The 15,291-nt window shown below is 49.5% G+C and overlaps 1 protein-coding gene across 1 annotated transcript in view; it reads left to right on the forward strand.

The window, feature by feature from the left end:
• The window catches only part of LOC124471292 (NACHT, LRR and PYD domains-containing protein 12-like), a 1,476,309-nt gene that overhangs the window by 158,049 nt on the left and 1,302,969 nt on the right, over positions 1–15,291 (forward strand). The window lies entirely within an intron of this gene.

Consider the following 15,291-nt stretch of genomic DNA (forward strand, 5'->3'; position numbering starts at 1 on the left):
CACATTGGTCACTAAAACCTCCTTTTGCCTTCGAGCACATACTCTGTTGACATCTTCAACGCCACTTCCTCCCAAAAAACCTCATCACCTAATCATCTCATTTTTTTATTCTCATCAGTTCAATATGTAGGCTACATTTATAGAAAATCAACTTAATTAGCCTACGAAGGCTACAACATTTAGCCTAATGCATCAAACAATGACAAACAATGATTTGATACACACTATAGCCACATTCAACGTATGGTAGTTTGTGATTTCAAATGATGATGCTTGAGTGCGTGAGCTGAAATTGGCCTTTATGGAACCGCTTTAGCCCCGCTTGACTAATTAAACTAATTCAAGTCAGGTTTGGGACTTTAAATTGAGCGGCCAATCACAACTCACCGTTACGAATATTAAGAGCAGCGGCCATATCGAATTTTATTCTAGACTTGACTTTGATACTTTCACGAAAGAGACTACGACATAAGAATTACCGTGAGTCCTACCTAATTCTATACTTTGTTTTAAACATATGAGTTGTGGTTAGCGAAACCGGCGTCTTTTGTAGCTGTAGCCTGAGTTTGAGCCGTTAAAGATGCTCGGCTCATTAGTTTGAAGCAATCAAAAATTACCACCCCAAAAGATTCACAACCATTGTGCCTTGTTGAGAAAGCGATTTGGAAATAAACTGTCATCTCGGAATTTGGATTCGGGTCTCGTAAGTCTTACTAAATTGAGCGATTGTGGGTTGCCCGTGTGCCCGCGTAGCCATAGTCGGCAGCCATGCTTAAACGCGTCAGTCATTTCATCATTTTATAGCTCGGTCTATTGTACACAAAAAAACAGGAGGAGGGCAGTTTTGATAAGATATGACGACTGCAAAGACGGCCAGGGGGTGAGATTGTAATGTAGGTGGCTGTTAAAAGTTTGATTTGTTTGTTACGTCAGGGCCCCGCTAGCCTCCGTTGACGATTTCTGCAGCCGTATCGCCTCCGCGGCTGATTATTTTTCTAATTTCGTACCGGGGTCAAATCTCCACGAAAAATCTAAAAGGAGGGCAGCGTTTTAAAGGTACGACGATTGCGAAGACGGCCAGATGGTCTGATTTTAATCTAGGTTGCTGTTAAAGTTGGCATTTGTGTGCAAAGCGAGCACCCCCGTTATCTTGCATTGGCTTTTCTAGCGTCACTCGCTCCCTTTAACAACCGTGGGTGCACAGAGAAACCCTTTCACTGGCCTTTGGAGCGATGATAGCCGGCTAGATGATCCGATTGAACCTTTTGGAGTTCAATACCTAGCAACTGGAATCAAACCGGCGACCATGGGATCGACGGTGGCAAAAGATGACATTTTAATTGACAGCTGAAAAAGGGTCACTGTTTTTGTCTCTTCTAGATGGAATATCCTACCTTTCTAAAGGCTCCAAATGGGAATCTGATACTCAGGGCCACTCCCGAGGCCCTGAGTGTCCCCAAGGCGCCGCCGGGACCCGGGGTCCTGACGGCGGAGGAGGCGGAGGCCGAGGCGCAAGCCCACGTCGTCTCCCAGGGGGGAGACCCCGGTACGGACCTGCTAGTGCTGAGCCAGCACCGGCTTCAGTTCGGTAAGTACCGGGGTCGTCCCTTCAAGTGGCTGCTGGAGAACGACGTGGGCTACACCCTCCTGCTCCTCAACTCCCACCTGAGGGAGCGGGAGAGGACCAGCTCCCAGTCCCCCCTGATGGCCAACAAGGACGCCCTTTCTCGCTACGCGCACGCCTTCCCCGAGATCGTGCAGGCGCTCAAGTGAGTCTGATGAGAATCGGCGTTGTTGTTGTTGTTCTTGAAACTGAACTAAAACGGAAACTAAACCTTTTCTTCCGCAGGTTCCACGAGGCGTGTCGCGTGGCGAGGGAGGGCGGCGGACTCCTTGTTGGCTTTGGGGACTACAGGAAGGAGCTGGTCCAGGACCTGTACGACTCCAAGGAGAAAGGGCGAGTCGGGTAAGGCCGTTTGCCCCTGAAAATGCGACGCTCTGACCGCATCGGACTCTTAGGTCTAACTCCCTGACTGTCTTTTTCAGATTCGTCAACTGGCTGAGGAGACAGACGCCGCGGCCGGGGACTCAGATGGAGGCTGCCGTCAATTACATCAAGGAGAGAGACGACCGGGCGCGGGCGGCCAGGCTGGGGTCTGACACAGCCACGTCATCGGCCGTGGCCAGCACCAGCAGCGACCCCACTTTCTCTGCTGGCAGGCCGCCCCCCACGAGCCAGCCCAGAAAAAAGGGGTAGGATGTGTTGTCGTCTCCACAAACAGGGTTCTGACGTGTGCCTCCTCCTCCATATGGAGTTAAACTGTCTTCTTCCCTTTGTGTGTTTTACAGGCTCCATGGCTCGGTCGTCTCTCAGCACCTGGGGCAGCCGACCACTTTGAGTCCCCAGGCGCTGCAGGCCAACATGCTCGGAGTCATCAAGCCTGCAGCGGCACCAGGTGAGCTATTGATGGACCATGTTGTGGTTAAAGTGGAAAACGACCTCTGTCTCAAGCCGTCTTCTCCCCATACTCTCTTAGCGGCGTCTCCTCAGCGGCCAACTCTGCTGCACCAAGACCCTACGGACGCAGAGCTGGCCAAACTCGTTGACGAATACGAAAACTGTAAGTATAACACTTGGTTTCCAGCCTTAAAGTTATTTCTCTTGAGTCGTTGTTGTCTATATTAAACCGTGCAACATATTTTTCTCCCTCAAACACATTCACGCACAAGGACGGTATAAGGTTGGGACTATTTCAATATTGCGTCTGCCTTATCGTAGCATGTGTGTGCGCGCTTTACTTATTTAGTCTACCTTTACCCCCCTCCCTTGATCACGTGTTTTACATAATTACGAGAACACGCATGCACCCTTCCTCACATTTCAGGGACTGTTTTGGTGTTGAATAGCTTTTTTAACTTCATTTTCTTTCCATTGGGAAAAGCCTTGAGCCTACAGGTCCACGCGCCTCGGCCTTCAGTGGGTGATGGGGTGTCCCCATCCCCAACGAGGGAGAGAGGAGCCTCTCCTCCACGGGTGTCCCCAGCCCCGCCTCCGCCACGGGCGTCCCCAGCCCCGCCTCCGCCACGGGCGTCCCCAGCCCCGCCTCCGCCAGGGGCGTCCCCAGCCCCGCCTCAGCCACGGGCGTCCCCAGCCCCCCCTCCGCCACGGGCGTCCCCAGCCCCCCCTCCGCCACGGGCGTCCCCAGCCCCGCCTCCGCCACGGGCGTCCCCAGCCCCCCCTCCGCCACGGGCGTCCCCAGCCCCGCCTCCGCCACGGGCGTCCCCAGCCCCGCCTCCGCCACGGGGGTCCCCAGCCCCGCCTCCGCCACGGGCGTCCCCAGCCCCCCTTCCGCCACGGGCGTCCCCAGCCCCCCTTCCGCCACGGGCGTCCCCAGCCCCCCCTCCGCCACGGGCGTCCCCAGCCCCCCCTTTGCCACGGGCGTCCCCAGCCCCCCCTCCGCCACGGGCGTCCCCAGCCCCCCCTCCGCCACGGGCGTCCCCAGCCCCCCCTCCGCCACGGGCGTCTCCAGCCCCCCCTCCGCCACGGGCGTCTCCAGCCCCGCCCCCGCCACGGGCGTCCCCAGCCCCGTCAAGGGAGGGAAGGGCTCGCCCCCGCACAGCCCCCCTCCTCCTGGAGCCAAGGGACAGTGCTGAGGTAAATGATCGGTGATGGTTGTGTGCTATTTTTGAACATCGCTCATTAAAAGTTTAGCACTTGAACTCAATTTCTTTCAATCTCTCACACAGTTGTGTCCCCGTGGCTGGCGGGGCAAGCTCAGCACTGGCCAGCAGGAGTGGATCGGCCGGGTGCTCTTCGTCTGGAGGAACAACAAAGCGGAGGTTCGGCCAGATCTCCAGCTCTGGTACGAGCCTCCGCAGCCCCGGCCGGTCCACAGCCAGCCACCCGCATCGCCAGACGCCTTCTTCGCTTGTCGGCTGTTCCTCTGGATGCCCGTTCGCTTATGGGCATTCAAGCTGACATGCCCCCAGCCTGCCTGCCAAGGCAAACTGCATAAGGCTGGGGTGTACACCAAGACTATCCGGAAAGTCTTAGACATCGATGCCTGGTATCTCATGGCCACTGAGTACCTTGCATGCTCTCTGTGTACGAAGAAGGTTGTGGCATGGTCGCAGGGCATCGTGAGGCAGCTGGACGCGGCACACTGGTGCCTATTTCCAGCTGTCCTGTCCATGTTGTTTCTCCAAAAATATTAAATGACATCATGACATCCAAGTATTAAGCCTCTGCTCTTTTCCTCTCTGCTTCACTCTACCTTTTCAGGTTGTCCTGCGACCTGCGGGTCGTCTCCATGCTGAGGGAGCGCGCTTTGGGGAACAGCGCCACTCAGCTCTACACCAAGCTGTGCGAGAGCCACAGTGAAGCCTGGATGCGGCGCGCGATGCAGTACCTCGGCGAGTGCGAGCCCTTTCTGGCCGTGGGCACCGGACGGCGGCAGTTTCCACCACCACCAGCCATGCCCCCGGTGCCCACACCCGTCTGGCTGCTGACAGTCTACTGCATGGACGTCCTGTCGCGGCTGGACGAGGTGAAGGCCAGGGTCACCTCTGTGTTTGGGTCCATCTTGAAGATGGACTCAACGAAGAAGGTAACGTGTGTTCACTGGCTCTACTTAGCAGTCTGTCTGATTCTCTCCACACATTGTTGTTTGAAGGCATGGAACTTAGCCTCTCTCTCCTCCCTTGTCTCCCAGGTGACCAGGAAGCTCGCCGGTACCGCCGCCAACACGGCCGCCTGTGCTACCAACATTGGTAACGAGCACGGGCAGGTCCTCATCAGCGTCCTCACATCCGCTGAGGGAGAGGGCCTGTCCGCCATGGCGGCCGGGCTAATGCGGCGGTACCAACTCGCCGGGGTGCCTCCACCCCAGCTGATGTACGTGGACAGAGACTGCTGCTCCAGTGTCGGCGGATCGAAGACAGCTGCCCTCTTCAACACCTGGGACCGGCTGGTGGTTCGCCTGGACATCTGGCACCTGATGCGACGCTTCGCATCAGGTGTCACCACCGAGAGCCACCTGCTATACGGTCCCTTCATGGGGCAGCTGTCTTCCTGCATCTTTGAATGGGATGCAGAGGATGTCTGCCGATTGCTGGAGGCCAAGCGGAGTCAGCTGGAGGTGGAGCAGGGGCTAGTCGACCTGACGGACGGAGAGGTCTCCAGTCGGGTATCAAAGAAGGAGATGAGCCGCCACTGCCGTTGCCGCACGCGCGGCGCTGCGGAGACGGAACTGCGGCTCATCGACCTGCTGGAGACCTTCAACGGCGACGGAGGGCGCGACACCCTGGGCATCCCCCTTCTGGACAGCGACCGCATCCAGGCGATCTGGCGAGAGCAGAGGCGTCACCTCCACTGCATCCAAGATCCACCCGGTGTACAGCAGTACACCGAGACCGGCAGGTTGACCAAGGGCGGAGTCAGTCTGCCGGTTTATCGCTGCGCGCGCGGTTCATCATCGCTGAAATCGTTCCACCTCTTCATCAACCGGTTCATCCCAGGTAATTGAGGGGGAAAAAACCTGCACCGTCTGTGCGATCTGGTTTTGTCTTGCTCTCAGGCTGATGTCTTTTTTCCCCCCTCTTCCTCCTTTAGGAACGAGAGCGAATGCTCTCCATTTTCAGGCGTTCCTGCTGGATGGACTGGAGAGGTGGAACGAGAACCGCGCCGCAGCGGCAGTGGGGGGACGGGAGCAACCTCTGCTCTCCTACAGTGGCCGCCTGCGGCACTCTCTTAACCAGCTCAGCCAACGGGTGCTTGGCTTGAGTCTGGTTGAGGATCACACCGCCCCAAGGGAGTACACGGGTGAGTGGTTGAAACGCACTCTGTCGTGTGTGTGTTTAAATGTTCTCTCCTCCTCCTGACCTCTCGTTTTCACGTTACAGGAGAACTCCTGGGGGTAGAGTACCTGTACTCCCAGACGGGCAGAGTGCTGCAGGCTGCCAGTGTGGACCCCGACGTTCCGGACGATGAGGCTGCCTTCCAGGACATCGAGGTGGAGGACGAGTGCTTCGAAGAGGCAGGGGAGGACGTGGACCCCACCGTCCACATGGACCTCGCTCTGCCTCAGCCGCACGCCTCGTCCTCCGCCACTATGGCGGCCTCTCGGTCGGGGTATCCCGCTGGCGCACCCGGATCTGAGCTAGATCCGAGGACCCTGTCCCAACGGTGAGAGAAATGTAGAGACTGCCCTCTCTAAACACTGTCACATGTCCATGTGACTGACACAATGTGTGTTTCAGGTACTGCGTGCGTCAGAGGGAGAGGGAGAGGCCAGTCCTTCAAGGCCTGGTCCCAGCTCCCGGGCCGGGCCTTGCCGCCCCGCCTCTCCCAGCTGCCAGGCCCCTCCACTACCATCAGGAGGGACACCAGCAGGCTCCCTTCGACGACCAGACGGGACAGGGCCTCTCACCACGCCAGGCTCCCCGGGAGGAACGGCCCGCCCCCTCAGCGCCCAGTCCGCCAGCCATGCCCCTGGCCTCGGCGTCTCTCTCCCAGGACATTGCCTGGCCACCCGCTGTCCCCCCTCCTCCTGGTGCTCCTCCTCCAGAGACGGTCTCCTTGGTCCCCAGCTCCCGGACCACTGCCTGGAGGAAGCGGAAAGCGGAGGAGGCGAGTGGTCCAGAGAAGCCCCGGAAGACCAGGAAGCAGTTCATTTGCACCAAGTGCGGGCAGCCGAAGCGGCGGGACACGGGACACAGCCGCTTCGGGTCCACAACATTTTGCTCCCAGTCTTGTGGAGGGAAGAGCGTCGAGGCTTGGCTGGCGGAGCAGAGAGACGCTGTCGCTGCTGCTGCTCCAGAGGGGGCGAAGTGATAGTGACACTGTGCCTCTCCTGGGGAGCCTTGGACGTTTTTTAAATAGTTCTCTTTTGTTTTATTTATTGCTTTGGTTTCCACTTTTTACCTCTACGAGATCCGAGACCTTGACGAGGTGTGGAGGCTTGCACACGTGTCCGGGACCTTTCGGACACCGGACTAACTAACTTCAGGTCAAGACGACATGTCGAATGACACCAGACTGTCATTTCCCGGTGTGTGTTACGCATGTAGGTCTCCCCTGTATGCGTTTGTGGTTTCTCCCTTGTGATTCTACCAGGTGTTCCCTATGATTGCGCTCCTTGGTGTTCCCGTCTTGCCTGACCGTGGAGGAACCAATCAGCCGATGCCTGTTGCCTGGTATAAAAGCCCAGCCGGTCGGATCCCCAACAGAGACTCTTTTGCTTTTCCATTTGACACACCACAACACGTCGTGCATGCACACACCTCGTTTTGTTCGCACATTGACACAGTTACATACATAGTACGGTTTCTTGTGAGTATATACTACTGTGGGGGTAGTTGTTTTCCGTTTACCGTTTAGTCTCTGTATAACTGTTTTGTCGATCCCTGGGAGAAGGGGGGGGTGTCATAGCCAGCTGCCCATGGGCATACACCACCCGTAGAGGATACTGTCTATGCACACTAGAGAGAACTGAGCGGACCACCCTCTGTATTTTTGAGTTAGTTTGTTAGCCTAGAGGACTTGAGGCAGGCAAGGTCAGTCAGGGGTGTTTTGTGATATTCTTTCATTTCTTGGGTCCGGCTCAGCCCCTTCTCCCTAACCCCTTCACCGTGTGTTTTTATCAAACATTTACGTTTGACGGTGGCCTTGGTTGTCTGCATCGTTGGTTGTCCCTCACTGTGCCTTACAATGCATGAAATTGATGTTACGGGTCTCTGTGCCACCTACCATAGGCCGCTAGAGCTACGGGGTACGTAACAGTGGTGTGACAGTTGTGAGGAGCAGGCAAGTGTAGCTGTCGTTGACTGGCACACCTCAGCCTCGGCCTACTCCAGTCAGTCAGGGCCTCACGACCCCTGCACTTACTTACAGATGAGATCGGCGTTGTGAGGAGCGGGCGGGCGTTGTCTTTGGCGCGCCTCGGCCTCCTTCGCACTTTCCCAACCGCAGACGAGAGTTGAGGACCGGGCGGGCGTAGCCCTTGGCGCGCCTCGGCCTCCTCCAGTCAGGGCCCCCAGAGCGCCACCCCCATCAGCATCGAAACGACCTGCGGGTCCACCTGAAAAAGAGAGACGGAGGCTTAAACTGTCTCTTTAATTCCCAGCATGCTGTGTGGGGTGTAAATGTTTGCTTTGTGACAAAACTATAAGCTTTAAAGTCACTTTCCCCCGTTTATGCTGTTGCGTAGTCTCACGTATTGACGAGGGGGTGCTTGTATTGGGGGATGTCTGCTATGAACACGTCACCGTCTGTGGGCTTTGTGAAAAAGGCCGGTGCCGAAAACGGCTCCCCAATCATGTGTCCCGAAAAGCGAGTGTAAACTCAAACTGTACATTCAAAGAGTGCTGTATTGGTTGAATGTGTGAAAATGAAAATGCAATGTGGCTGCTACATGGTTGTTGAATTGGACATTGTCTTGAGAAACATAATTGTGACTTGTCCTGTTTTCACATTCAAAATACAGTTGTTGATTGACTCGTCGTGAATAAATGACGCTTTTTTAATGTCCATCCAGCTTCTTGGATATTTTTTGCCAAGGACACCCTTCTCACACTTCAACACAGCCCTTTAGCTAGGTCTTCATAATTTTTTTTTGTTGCCAAAATAGATGTCACACTCAAATTCACCGACCCTTTGCACACAGGAGTCACTAGAACCCCCCCTGTGCCTCCAAGCACATGGCCAGTCTGTTGACCTTTTCGCAGGTAGACCGGAAGGAGAAGATTATTCGGTTCCCCACAAACTAAATTGTACTCAAACTGCTCTTGACTATATTCAAATCTACACAGAGCCGCTAGAATCATCCATGACAGTTTTTGGAGGCTTGTGTGGGATCCTCAATCGGTTTATGGCGTTCAGCAGGCGGCTCCCCTCGGCGAGTTGATCCTCCGGAAAAGCCGCATTTCCCTCAATGCTTGAGACAGCGGGGCTGGGGGGGGGGGCAACGTTGGACGTTTTGTGACTGATGCGGGATCTTCAAAAGAACCGGTGAGATTCTTTGGTTACTGATTTGAATAGTTAGTGTGTTTTAGGCTATTGCCAATAATTCTGGGTTAGTACCATAAAATGGTATGTATTGACGGATACATAGGGTAATAATTCACACGTGTTGTTGTAGCCGTTGTGTGGTGAAACTCAAGTATCTCGAAGGCCACCCGTGTCAACAGATTGCTAGCTTTTCGTTGGCCTAGTTGGTAATGGTGGCGCTTGGGAAGTCAGAGGTGGTAAGTTCGACTCCCCGTGGGAGCTGACGGATGCCCGTTACATTGTGTGTCCTTGAAAGAATTGGGTAAGGGATTGTGTCGAATTATGCGAAATTCTGAGCAATTGTTTTAAATTTCTTTGCATCGTGGTCATATATAGTTCTGAGTATTAACGTGGACTAATAGAATTCTATTAGTCCTGAGAGTTTTGGTAAAAAGTGTACTTGAGAGAATAAACCAGCTGTGTATTATATATATTTTTTAAGTTAGGAAATATAGGCTTATCGAGTTTGTAACACGTGTTCATTATTTGTTTTATTTGGGAGATATGTTTTGGGGAGTTTAAAGAAGTAAGAGAAACTAACGGTGTCAGAGTAAAATATTAGAACAGAATAGTGTGGGGAATTTTTTCATCTATTTCCACACAGATTCTGTTCAGATTTTCTGGCTGTTCCGCAAACAAACTTGACCTTGGGTATTCATCCGCAGCCCGGTTTTGCGGCTGGATGTGCAGGCGCATGAGGTTTTGCTGGGAGCGTGAGAACAGACTACGATCGTGAGGTCAGACATTTGTAATTCCTTTAGGACTTCTGACAGAAGGTTCCGAGAACGTCTTTTGCAAAGATGGCTTGTTTGGAAGAATGTTATGGCTTGGTTGGTATTGCTTCTGTCTCAAGGGACAGCACTGAGTTATGGTTGATCAAAGCCAATGCAGAGCATGTTGAAAAACTTGTAGGCCAACACGATTTGCTAGGAATGGTCAATCTTTGCTGAGCAAAATGGATGTGAATGTCCGGAGATGTGTCATTACCATGTTGAAAGTTTTCCGGAAATTAGGGGCGGAGCATTTGCAAACCAGAGGGGTTCGTGACCGGAAGTTAAATGAGTTCCGAACTGGTGACTGGTTACAATGTTGACACACGTACACGGATGAAACACTTGGAGATAATTTGTTATATTCTCTTCAAATTATTAAAGGTTATGGTATTGTTGGTAGAGGAGAGACGATTGACTTGTTATATTGTTTTACAACTTTGTGTTAACCGTGATATATTTGATGTTAGACTTTACATTGGTCTGATTACATCCCGAAGGCATTACTTTTGAATATGGAAATGGTCTGTTTTGAAAATGCTGATGTTAATTCTTTGGCTGAATTCTCCACTTGAGCCTAGCGGAAGTTGAAGCTCATTCTGCGTGCAGTTGCCCACAATGAGTGATGATTGAATAAAAAGACTCACTCATCTGAAAGAGAATTTGACGTTGAAAAGAGAAATGTATTGGTTTGAAAACAGATGTGTGTTTGTTTCTTTGTCAAACTTCAGAAATATTGTGAGTTGCCATATTCTTGATTTGGAAATGATGTACAGACCGATTTTCTATTGAGTTTGATTCTATACTGAATAATATTGCTCTGCTAAATTTCGGTTCTTGGGTCAGATAATTAGTAAATGCCGGTGTTGGCAACAAGGGCAATATTCATTTGAAGAATTACAATCCTGGGTTTTATTAACTTTTATAGAAAGTTGTGTTTAAACGGAAATGTCAGTTCGTTTAAGGAATATTTTTGGTTTACGTATTGAATTTATCTGGAAATGTTGCTTTTGGGTTTTGTGTTGAGAACAGGGTTACAGTAATATCTACATTTTATTTCAACATGTGCCTAGTGATATCCATTGACATTGAAGCAATCAATGTTTTTTATTTTAACTTGTGGGGGTTAAGGAAATGTATGTAAAGGGTTATGAAGACGTGATTAGAAAGGTTGTTTAACACACTGATGTGTCGAGAAAGGAACAATGAATATTCTTTAAAGAAGATTATGGTCAAACATTTTTGGTCAAAATGTTGAACTCTTGGGTCTTTAATAGTTTTGATACAGGTATTGGATGACATTTGGTAAAGAATGGAAAAGAAAAGAGAACTACAATATATTTTAATTTGGGTGTTTATCAGGGCCTGGCACAGTTTTGGGATGAACAGTTTGGCTGTGATGAGGATGTTTGAGTGGTATTGGTGCGTAAAGAGGGTTCAGGCAGGAGGACTCAGTATAGTATTTACTTGATACTTTATTCACACGGTACAACACATCATTGTAACAATTGATTTGGCATTATGGTTCTGCTTGCTTCGGTTCCCTGCCGCACCCAACGGAGACACCGTCTCGACCTCCGAGCAGAGAGCAGCGACGCATTCCCCCTTGAACGAGTCAAATTATCACTGAGTAGTGCTGGCCAATCAGAGACCGCTATATTGATTGAACATCTTGAAGATCCTTTGTTCCAAGTTTATTTTCTACGTTCTTTTTGTCTCACAGAAACGACAACAATCTATGAATCATTGTGACTTTTCTCCTGTTTTCACATTAAAGATGGTTGTGTTGAATAAATGATTGACTTGTCCTGAATAAAAGATGGTTTTGAAAATGATCTATTGCTTCTTGGATACAATCCTTCTCACACTGACTTTCTGTGTCTTCGCTGAAAACAGGCCAAAATTTATGTAAACAAACCCTTATATGCACTTACCATTTTGGCCACATACTACTAAAACCTCCTTTTGGCCTTCAAGCACATGGCTATTTGTTTACTTCATCCTGAACATCCTCTTCAAAAAGATTAAGTATCCCTGGCTGCTGTCACATCTGCCACAATCTTCTGGCATGACCTGTGGGATGGAGATTATAATCAAAGCAGAGTGGAAGTCATGTGTGCTCTTGTACACTTCTACACTAAGTATTTTCTAGTCTTTCATTAGGATGTTTCCTCTGTGGCCACTGACCCTTCAGTACCTGTGAGCCAGAGTAGAGAGACACTGGAATGAGAGCTTGGAGAGTCATGCTGGCCCTCTAGAGCTAGAGAGAGTGTCTCTAAACAGAACCACTGGTCCACCTTCTCCACACGCTTCTGAAGGATAGGGAGGGGCGGAGGGTGCGTGTGGTTGTGTTACATTACATTTACATTTAGCAGACACTCTTATCCAGAGCAACTTACAGTAGGCACAGGGACATTCCCCCAAGGCAAGTAGGGTGAAGTGCCTTACCCAAGGACTCGGCCGGTAATCGAACTGGCGACCTTCAGATTACTAGCCCGATTCCCTCACCGCTCAGCCACCTGACTCCCTAGTATGTGTGTGCCAGTGTCTCTACTGGCACCTAGTGGTACATGACAGTAGCTAGTGGTACATGCCAGTGCCTCCGCTGGTACATGACAGTTCCTGTTCTGTGGATAGTGTTACGCAAGTGTCTCGTGGCAGTTGCATTGGGTGTCTTGCAGCTTTTGTTTACTGTCATGTTGACTAACTGCCCCGCGGCCATTTTAGAATAGGAGAACAAGCTATACACTTTTATTTTTTAAATATGTGTGGCGTCCTGCGGAAACCCTTGAATGTCACGGCCGCTCATTGTTGGCTAAAAGTCATAAAAGATAGAAAATAGTTTTCTGTCAAAATTGAGATTTTTGATGTATTGTATAGTCAACACCCTAAACTTCATTGTAATGTACAAAAATTATATGATTACTTATGAAAAACTGTTAATTTCAATGGGTTTTGGACATGTCAGCTAGCAAGATTTTCAAGCCATGTCAAATCAAATGCTTAGTTTGCCTGCTCTTTTGAGTGCTGCAGCAGCCCATAACAACTGATCAATGAAATAACTTGCTGAGAAGTTATTAATGTAGCCTTTACTTAAACTGACATTTACATTCACAACGTCATTACGAACAAAAGGATTTTGTCCCATATCACTTTTTGACCCAGGTCGACTTTAAAATGATGTAACTTCAGTTGTGATAAAGATATCTGAGTGATTTAAACAGATTACTGTCCAGGAAAGTTTGTAGTTTCCAATATGTATAATACCCAGAGAGTACATTTGGAATTATAGGGTGTCATTTATTGACATGGTTCTTCATATGAAAGTAATTAACTATTATTAACAACTATATTTACTCAGAGTATCGAAATGCAAAGTCATTTCAGTGGAGTCAGATGGCTGAGCGGTGAGGGAGTCGGACTAGTAATCAGACGGTTGCCGATTCCCCACCCCGCTAGAATGACGTTGTGTCCTTGGGCAAGGCACTTCACCCTACTTTGACCTTGGGGGGAATGTCCCTGTACTTACTGTAAGTCGCTCTGGATAAGAGTGTCTGCTAAATGAGTAAATGTAAGCTACCTACATTCAGTTATTACAATTAATGATATATGCCACTAGGGGGTGCTGATAACAACACAACGATGTGCATTACAGACACCGTCTACAATGGTGGCTCATGTGCACGCTTAAATTCAGTTACGCTGAGTAAAATATTTAGTTACTACGTCATTACGTGTGTACAAGTCTGCTTTCACATTACAGTCACACCATTACACTATATTCAATATAATGTCTAAATCGACTACTCGAGTATGGTTTGGAGTCCGTTAGCACGAACAGTTTAACTTATTTTTTTGTATGTATGTAGGCCTATGTGCTCTATTGTCTGATATGTATATCCCAGCATCAAATGATTTTTACTGTACACTGAGGGCACTAGTATGAGTAACCACAGTAAGTTTCAGGCATGTGACACTTTCCTAGTCAGAGTTAGCGGTGGGTGCATTTCATGACAAGAAGGAATACAACAAGCCTGTCATGAGATGCACCCCCTCTATTGTCTGTTCTGTATATCCCAGCATAAAATGATTCTTACTGTACACTGAGGGCACTAGTATGAGTAACCACAGTACGTTTCAGGCATGTAACACTTTCCTAGTCGGTGTTAGCAGGGGGTGCATTAAGCCTGTCGTGAGATGCACCCCCCTCTATTGTCTGTTCTGTATATCCCAGCATCAAATGATTCTTACTGTACACTGAGGGCACTAGTATGAGTAACCACAGTACGTTTCAGGCATGTAACACTTTCCTAGTCGGTGTTAGCAGGGGGTGCATTAAGCCTGTCGTGAGATGCACCCCCCTCTATTGTCTGTTCTGTATATCCCAGCATCAAATGATTCTTACTGTACACTGAGGGCACTAGTATGAGTAACCACAGTACGTTTCAGGCATGTAACACTTTCCTAGTCGGTGTTAGCAGGGGGTGCATTAAGCCTGTCGTGAGATGCACCCCCCTCTATTGTCTGTTCTGTATATCCCAGCATCAAATGATTCTTACTGTACACTGAGGGCACTAGTATGAGTAACCACAGTACGTTTCAGGCATGTAACACTTTCCTAGTCGGTGTTAGCAGGGGGTGCATTGCACTTGCATCAAATGGAAAACAAGGCCTGCCATGAAATGCTCTCCCCCCGCATATGTTTCTTCCCTTCTACTCCAGCATTATGTACATTTAATAGCAGAAATGTAATACCAATACATGTGTATGTATAGGTTGGTCAGGTCTGAAAACAAAATAGTCCATGGTAGTTGGGGGATAATTATGTTTTATTTTTTCATACATTTAATTGACTTAAACAATAAGAGTAATATATCATATCTTAAAACATGATTTCATGGTGAGAACATTTCTTTTGATGTTGATACATAGTTGATACATCGTTTTTAGTACTTGTCTTATGTAGGCTATAGACATGTGAACCTTTGGTCCCTTCTCAGGACAGCTGATGTTGTTTTCGACCTGTTTGAGTAACCCACCCTACGCGCAGGCTAACTGCATTAAAATCGCATGCCTTTGAACCTATACATTAGTATAAAGAGCCAGGTGAAATACTTTGAACCTGCTAGACAAAATACATTTCCTTTGGTAATCATACTGGGGTATATTTCCTCAGAATGCGATGTCGTGGAGCAAGAATGCTGGTTGGCGTTCGTTACTACGCGGTTAGAATGACGAACTTTAAGGATTTTGTGTTGAAAATAGCATCTGATATTTACACAGATCACCGACATTCTTCTCTTGAATTCTATAACAAAGAAGCTATAATGTGAGACTTCTGTCTCCCCTTCGTTTAGTTGCGATATCAAGACGAAATCCTTCACTCTTTGAATCGCGCGCGCTCCCGCGAGGGGGTGCCAATCCAGAAAGTCATGCATTGGGTGATACAACACTGGCGTTTCATTAGGTGCGTTC

This window comes from Hypomesus transpacificus, chromosome 9, assembly GCF_021917145.1.
Source record: "Hypomesus transpacificus isolate Combined female chromosome 9, fHypTra1, whole genome shotgun sequence".
Taxonomy (NCBI): Eukaryota; Metazoa; Chordata; class Actinopteri; order Osmeriformes; family Osmeridae; genus Hypomesus; species Hypomesus transpacificus.